Here is a 9,198-nt window from a genome sequence, read left to right on the forward strand (position 1 = left end):
ACAGTGCAATAGTTGAGGAAGTACTGGAGGGCCAAGGGGCCATCATTGTGGGGAATAATGGTGCAGAAAAATTTAATGTCCATGAGAAAGAGGAGGCAAGCGGAGCCAGGAGAGAAGGAAAAGGAATTGCAAAGGCAAAAGGCATGGTTGGTATCTTGGATGTGAAATGGGAGGAAAGTGACTAAGAGATAAAGTATGAGGTCAAGGTATTTTGAAATGTGTTGCAGGCAGAAACGATGGAGCAGCCAGGTTTGTTGGGTTTATAGGTCTTGGGGAGGGAAAAGATGGTGGAAGTGTGGAGGGCATGAACAATAAAGTTGGTGGCAGTAGGTGGGAGGGCAGAAGACAAGACAAAGTCATGGATGGTGGACATGCACTACTAGTCAAAGGAGATTGAATCAAAGGGCAGGAGGTGATAGAATGCAAGGTTACAAAGCAGTCAGAATGCTTCCTCCATGTAAAGGTCAATGCTCTACATTGCAACAGCTCTAGCTTTGTCAGCTGATTTGATGACAATGTCATCATGGTGACAGAGGTGGCAGAGGACTGAAAATTTGATGTTCTTCCTAATGCCAACCACTCCAGGAGTGTGCGTGTGTGTGCGCGCGTGTGCGTGTGTGTTACCACTTGACAACCTATGTTTGTTTACATCCCTATAACTTAGTGGTTTAAGGGAAAGAAATCCAACAGGATAAGTACCAGACTTAAACTAAGTACTAGGGTCAATTTGATCAAAACAACCTTTCAAGACAGTACCCCTAGCACACCTGCAGTCCAGTCACTGAAACAATATATACCTATATATGAGGAGACCCCATTTGGTCATGAATGACCATGGGATTGCACCTAGAAAGTTACCCTCCGAAGCACAAGTCCAGGCAAGGTTGTTTGTAGAAGGCCAGCAGTCGCCCATGCATACCAGCCTCCCCTCTCCACACCATTGATATTATCCAAGGGAAAGGCAAAGGCCGATACAGCTAGACACCAGTGATGTTGCAACTCATTTCTAAAACTGAGTTAACTAGAGCAATGTGAAATAAAGTGTCTTGCTCAAGAACACAACATGCAGCCCAGTCCGGGAATTGAACTCACAACCATAAGCTTGATGCTCTAACCACTGAGCCATGCGCCTTCACACCTATATATATATATATATGTATGTATATATAATTGAATTAGTTTGCAAGCCTACGTCATCGCACATTTACCTACACCACTGCTCCGATCATCCACATCATATAATTCAGTCAAATCCAAAATCCCACTTTTTGAGAATAAAATGGATTTGTACTGATATAAAGGATTACTGGAAACATACAAATGCTTTTGTACACCATTATGTCAAACACAGTTACAGTGAATCATGATTAAAGTAAATCGCAGATGACATAGCTAAAATTAGCAAGGAAAGTCAAACTTCCTCTTTTTCTCTTTTACTTGTTTCAATCATTTGACTGCAGCTATGCTGGAGCACCGCCTTTAGTTGAGCAAATCGACCCTAGGACTTATTCTTTGGAAGCCTAGTACTTATTTTAGCGGTCTCTTTTGCCGAACCGCTAAGTTACGGGGACATAAACACATCACCATCATTTGTCAAGCAATGTTGGGGGGACAAACACAAGCACACAAACATATACATACATATACATATATATATATATATACATATATACGACGGGCTTCTTTCAGTTTCCATCTACCAAATCCACTCACAAGGCTTTGGTTGGCACAAGGCTATAAGCAGAAGACACTTGCTCAAGGTGCCATGCAGTAGGAATGAACCCGGAACCATGTGGTTGGTATGCAAGCTACTTACCACACAGCCACTCCTGCACCTATGCCATGTATAATTTTAGCAAACAAAGTAAACTATGTGATAGAATTCCTTTAGGGATTAACTGGCACCAAATTTCGCTGGTATTTCAAAAATGTTACATGAAAGTTACCAGTATATTGCAGAAAAATATCCTCACTTCAAACAAATATTCCCTCAGCTGTTAATTGTAGCCTTTAGACGGAATAAAAATATACAAAAAATATTAACCTCTACCTCTGACTCCAAGAAAACTAACATTGGAGTTTCTGAATGCTGTACCTTGCAAAACAGCTGCAAGAGGGGTAAACCCAGTTCATTGTGCAACAACATGAGTGAAGTCAATTCCATCAGAAATCATAAAGAAATGTTATGATTTATACGGAAGGCAGGACATGTAAGATTCTTATTTGGTGTAAGCAGCAGAATGCACCAAACACAACTTGATTTATATTAGTTGTACAACAGAACAATAAAACTAAAGATTCTATGGGCACAGATGACGTCAGGCACAATAGCAGTAGTTTTACAGAACTTGCCAAAAGCTGTAAACACTAATAGGGATGAACATAATTCTCCTGTAAATTCTCTTAAAAACAACAAATTTTCAATGGACTCTTAAACAAAGGAAGATGTAATAAAGACAAATTTTAAACATTTGAGCATGGAAAATCAAGATAGGGAATCATTTATGTCAGACCAACCAAAGTGATGTGATACAATCAAGAAAGGTTGTGAAACATTTGAACAGAATTCGACATGCAAAAGTAGAACAAGTTATTCAAAAGCAGGAACAACTGCCTAGTGATTTTACCACCAATTCTTATCAAAAGCTGGATTAGTTAGCCATGAATAGTCACATGACAGGGATTAAAATCAAAACTCATAAGAAAATACTCTGTACAAGACCAAAACAAAACGTGTCCAATTTGTAACAAGGGAACCTGAAGAGACACATAAGAAAACACAAAAATGAACCAACAGAACTAATTGAAAACTCATTGCAGACTTGCCATATTTGCAGGAGAGTATGCAAATCAAAAACTGGATTCACAAGCTGTTTGTGCAAGCATGTTCATGCAGAATTTAGATATACATACACACACATATTGGTGTATGTGTGTGTGTGTGTATGAGTATCTATATACAAATATACATGCATAGAAGAAAAGGTGTACACTAAAATATAATGTCCAACAGTTACATATATTCAGCTGCCTAAATAGATATGTAACTGATTGCCTAAGGATTGATAACAGAAGAACAGTAGACAGGAACCTAACTGCGGGTTAGCTAGCAGGCTGGTCTGCAAAGAAGGGACTTCTGGTTAAGTGGAACTTTTGTCAGAGACTTTAGATGGCTGATCACATTTGCACTCACAGTGTGTAACTGAACAAAATGAAATAAATACTACACCAACACACTGTTCCCAGTTGATTTCTTGTGTACAGCTTAACAAAGCTATAAATGGTGACCCCCAACCAAAAGAACAACTGCCTTCACTTCACATACCAAAGTAGAAAACATAAACATGGCAAGTGATCACACCACAGCACTGAAGCTCCCACAATTCTGACCAAAGCAGGCTGAGATATGGGTCACACAGGCAGAAGCGCAAGTTAATGTATGGAAAATAGCCCGGACCTAACAAAGTACTCATATGAAGCAGCAGCACTGGATGAAGACAAGGCAGCAAGAGTGCTAGACATCCTAATCCAACCCCCTGGCTACTAACAAATAAGTCACTTTAAAAGAGAGACTCGTAGAAACATTCCAGCTGAGCAACTGGGAAGTGGCAGCCAAGATGCTGGAGGAAGAATTAGGCAATTTCAAGCCTTCCGAGCTCATGGGCAAGATGCTGGCATTAGTTCCCCCTGGTGAGTTACCTTCCTTTTTGTTTAGGGAGATATTCCTCCATAAATCGCCACCCCAGGGCCAGGCCCTCATAACCCAGATGGAGATCAAGGACTCCTGTATGTAGTGAAATTGGTTGACAAACATTTTGTGTCCAGTGGCATTATGGTCAATGCCATAGGTCAGCCGCAAGACATGGTAGAGTTGAGCAAGATGACCTATATTTCTACCATACAAAGTTTGGGAAAAAGGCTACCAGGTGTAAGCAACCATGTAGCTTCAAGGCTCTTTTACCATCAGCCCCGGGGAAATCCAAGGTCAGCTACCATTGAAAACCCTGGTGGCCAGCAAACAAGATCAACTGCTCCTGTATGTCCATGATCAGAGCTCCAGATGTAGGTTCCTAATTGACACAGGAACAGAAGTCAGAGTGACCCCAGCATTGGCAAGGGACCTCCATTACAGAAAGTGAGGCCAACTTTTAATGGCCATCAACAGCTCCACAACTAAAGTGTACAGTTACCGCATTCTTTCTTTTCACATCAGCTCATAAACATACACATGGACATTCACCATCACTGATGTCCATCAGCTCATTATCAGAGCAGACTTTCTTTGGGAACACTCACTGCTGGTTATCTTCAGAGGAGACAACTCATCAACAGCAACACATACACTTCTGTTTCTCTTGCAACATCTGCACACACCCCACCCACTCCACATAGCAACCATCTCTTGGTCTGAGAATGAATTCTCAAACCTCCTTGCAAGCCTCATAAATCTCTCTACCCCAATATTCTCCAAACCTACAACCTGGCACAAACCCACTACTAATCCGCCAGTGCACAGCTGCATGCATTGGCTATCACCAGACAAACTATTGCAAAGGCCAAGTTTGACAATATGGAGGCATTGAGCATTGTTCACCAATCAAGCAGTCCCTAGTCAGCACTCCTACATGAGGCACCAAAACCCAATGTCTCAATGCAAACACATGAGGCACTGTCTCAATGCAAGCACAACACTCAAACTCCACCTTATTCCTCACATACAGGACTTCTTAGCCTAGCTAGCTGGGTGCTCAGTTTTCTCGAAGGTCAACCTCATTCAAGGTTACCACCAAATACCGGTAGGAGACAATGATGTACCTAGAACCACTGTGAATACTTCTTTCAAGCTGTGCGAATTTCTATGTACACTCTTCAGCCTAAAAAACACAGCACAAGCCTTCCAATGCTTGATGGACACCATGTACATGGGTCTCGATTTTGTCTTTGTGTACCTAGGTGATATCCTTATCACAAGCCAAAATGTAAAGCTACACAAGAAACACCTAGTGACCCTTTTTGATAGACTGGAACAATATGGTTTTGTAATCAGCCCTGCCAAGTGTGTCTTTGGTGTTAAGGAAATCAACTTCCTGGGACATCAAATAACAGGTGCCAGAAAAAGTGAAAGTTTGAAAGTTGTTTTCTCCTTTCCACATCCCACCACAGGCAAGGATCTACACCAATTTGTGGGTATGGTAAACTTTTATCATCATTTCATCCCCTCTGCAGCGAGAGTGGTGAGACCCTCTATACAAGGCACTGTCAAAAGTGGGTTCAGAAAAACAGGTGGAGTGAGATAGTGCAATGACCTTAGCCTTCAAATGCACTAAAGAAGCCCTTGCTAAAGTGACCATGCTGTCCCATCCTCATATGACAGCATGGACTATACTCACAGTTGATGACTCCAACACAGCCACTGGAGGTGTTTTGGAACAACACATCAATGGTCAGTTGTGACCTCTTGCCCCCTTCAGTAGACAACTACAACCACCTGAACAGAAATACAGTGCTTTTGACAGGGAACTGCTGGCTATCCATCTAGGTGTCCGCCACTTTCGCTATTTTCTTGAAGGTTGGTCACATTTTCACAGTTTTCATAGACCACAAACCACTCACCTTTGCTTTGAACAAGCTCTCAGAGCTATCATCTGAACATCAGCAATGACAGTTGCTGGCCATTTCTGAACACACTATGGATATTCAACATATAACTAGAAAAAGCAACCCAGTCACTGATGCACTCTCTCAAACCCCTACCTGCTCTGACACATACATAGCTGCAATAACAGAAGGCCTGGATTATGAGGCTATGGCTGCAGCCCAACAGACAGATGACGAGATTAGGGCTTACTGCACTGCCATCACCTCACTTTCCTTGCAAGGTGTGTACTTTGGGTCCAACAGAACAACTCTACTTTGTGATGAATCCACTGGGAAGCCACAACAAATTATTCCAGTAGCCTAACACCAGAAGGTTTTTGATGTCATCCATGGACTGTCCTACTTGGGTACCAGAGTCACATAGTGCCTGCTGTCAGAGAAATTTATTTGGCACAGTCTGGTCCAAATTGGAGAATGGACCAAGACTTGTATCCCCTGTCAACAAGCCAAAGTCCAACATCACACCAAAGCACCTCTTGACAGCTATGAACAACCACAGGCCTATTTCAGCCACATCAATATTGACCTCATTGACCTCCTACCAACCTCGCAAGGTTACTCTGCAGCACAGAAACACAGGAAATCAGCCGTTCTTTCATCACAAACTGGGTTGCCCGTTTCAGTCTCCTAGACAGCATCTCATCTGATCATTTCACCTCAAAGCTGCCGAATAACATGTGTAACCTTTTTGGAATCACAATGAAGTGCACAACAGTCTACCATCCCTAGGCCAATGGCTTAGTAGAGAGATTTCACTGCTGCTTGAAGGAATCCCTTACAACCAGACTTAACAGGCCCAACTGGATCAATTAACTTCCATAGGTGTGTCTGCACTGCCCCAAAGTAAAATCTCAACACTTCTTTCACAGAAATGGTGTATGGTGCCCCACTTATAGTGCCACATACAAAGTCAGACCCAATTGTCAAAAGATACCTTGTGCAACTGAGAGACAGTGTGGGCTAGTTACATCCTATTACCATGTCAACACATGGTACACCTAGGTCATCTGTACCAAATGACCACAAGGTGAAGTTTGTGTTTATTCAATATGATGCATGACAAAATTCCCTCCAGTCACCCTATGATGGCCCATATGAAGTGATATGTCCTGGAGACAAATCATTTCAATTCCTGATTGGCAGATGACAAGACACAGTTTCCACTGATAGACTGACAGCCCCATCCAAGTAGCTCAACCACCAAACAAGGGCCGCCCTAGGCAAATCACACAAACCCTTGACAACGAACAGTCACCAAAAAGCCGAGTAACCACATGTGCAGGCAGGGTGGTTAAAACACCTTCCTGACAGTCAATAGTTTTGGGATGGGGGAAGCTATATGTAAAGCACTGCCCAAAGACTGATAACAGACAAACTGTGAACACGAACTTCCCTGTGGGTTAGGTAGTAGGCTGGTTTGCAGAGAAGGGACCTCCAGTTAGGCAGGAGTTTTGTCAGAGATTTTAGATGGCCAATCACATTCACCCTCACTATGTGTAACCAAACAAAACAAAATAAATACCACACCAACACACTCTTGTTCCCAGTTGAATTTTTTTTTAATGAAGCTATGTAACTGTAAATACAAATAATGCTGAAAAATGACAAGATATTCTCAATAAATATTAGGGTGTTCAGAAAATAATTGCATTTTCTTCACCACTATGAAATGTGAATCAACCAATCACATCAGAGCCAAGGTTGAATGGGCAGGAACTGTCTAGAAATAGTTATCATCTTCTATATGGTAGTGTGCCATTCATACTTATTTTGGTAATGGAAGGACCATAAATGCAGATGTCTATTGCCAACAACTTGATTGTGTAAATGAAAAATTACACTGAAAGTGACCAGTTTTGGTGAACAGAAAAGGTGTTATTATCCAGCATGACAATGCACTCTTGAAAAAACAAAACCAAGAAGAAATAAAATCGTTAGGATGGGAAGTTCTTCCACATCCTTCATACTCACCTGATTTAGCACCTATGGATTTCCATTTGTTCCATTCACTAGAACATTTTATAATAGGCAAAACATTCAGAAACAGAGAGGAAATTGAAAACAGCCTTTCAGATTTTTTCAGGAAAATAAATAGATTTCTATGAATGTGGCATAAAAAAGTTACTTTCCTATTGGTCTGTAGTCATTAAAAATGATGCTGATTGCATTCTTGATGAAAACTATTCAGATTAACATAGATTACTTTCCAAACACATTCGTCTTTATATCCTTTCTGGTAAAACACAAGTTACTTTCCAAACACTCTAATAATATATATTTATATACAGGGGCTGGACAAAATAATGTAAACATCTAGCATCATAGCATCATACATTTGAAATATCTATAAAACCGTCAAAAGCTTGTTTATTTTTGTTTTTTGATTTATTATTAGTGTTGCTTAATATGTTTTGCTAAAGTTGCTGTTTCTTTTCAGATACCATCAGTAAAAGTTAATTAAAATTCATTAAAATGACAGATCTATCGGACTTTCACAGAGGTCAAATTGTTGGTGCTCGTATGGCAGGCACTAGCGCAAGGAAAACAGCCAAAATGATTGGTGTATCAAGACATACCATCTTGAAAGTAATGACAGCCTTTGAGAAAGAGTGAAAAACCTCCTTATCGAAACAAAATTCTGGAAGAAAACCAAAACTTTCATATAGAGACCATCAGACTCTTACGCAAATTGTTAGAAAGGATCACAAAATTACAGCTCCCAAAATTACTGCAGAGCTTAATGACCACCTCGTGAACCCAGTTTCCGCAAAAACTGTTCACTGGGAGCTGCACAAAGCCAGATTTCACAGGAGGGCTGCAATCAGAAAACCACTACTTTCAAAAACAAACAATGCAAAGCATTTAGAGAGGAGTAAAAACCTACAGAATTGGTCTCTAGAGCAGTGTAAGAATGTTATTTTCTCCGTCAAATCATCCTCTACCTTATTTCTGACGACCAGCCGAGTATACGTGTGGAGACAGCCAAAAGAAGCATTTGACCCAAAATGCCTTCTTCCAACTGTTAAACCTAGAGGAGGATCTGTGATGATCTAGGGGGCTATATCTTGGAAATCTTGCTGGCCCAATGGTTTCCCTTAATGGCAGAATTAATAGTCAAGACCATATAAGCATTTTATCTGATCACATTCATCCTATGATGGTGGAACTGTTTCCAGAGGGAAACGCAATCTTTCATCTAAAGTTGTTACTGAATGGCACGAGGAACATTCTGGTGAAGTTGAACATCTTATCTGGCCACCACAGTCCCCAGATCTCAATATTATTGAACATTTATGGTGCATTTTAGAAAAACAAGTAAGGAGTCGATATCCTCCACCCTCATCACTACAAGAACTGGAGACTGTTTTAGTTGAAGAATGGAAAAAAATTCCTTTGGAAACAATTCAAACTTTGGAATTCAAGCTGTAATTACTGCCAAAGGTGGTCCTACCCCATACTAAAATAAATTTGTTTGAAATTTTAAGGTGTTTCCATTATTTTGTCCAACCCCTGTATATATATATATATATATATATATAT

Source organism: Octopus bimaculoides, chromosome 10 (assembly GCF_001194135.2).
Source record: "Octopus bimaculoides isolate UCB-OBI-ISO-001 chromosome 10, ASM119413v2, whole genome shotgun sequence".
Taxonomy (NCBI): domain Eukaryota; kingdom Metazoa; phylum Mollusca; class Cephalopoda; order Octopoda; family Octopodidae; genus Octopus; species Octopus bimaculoides.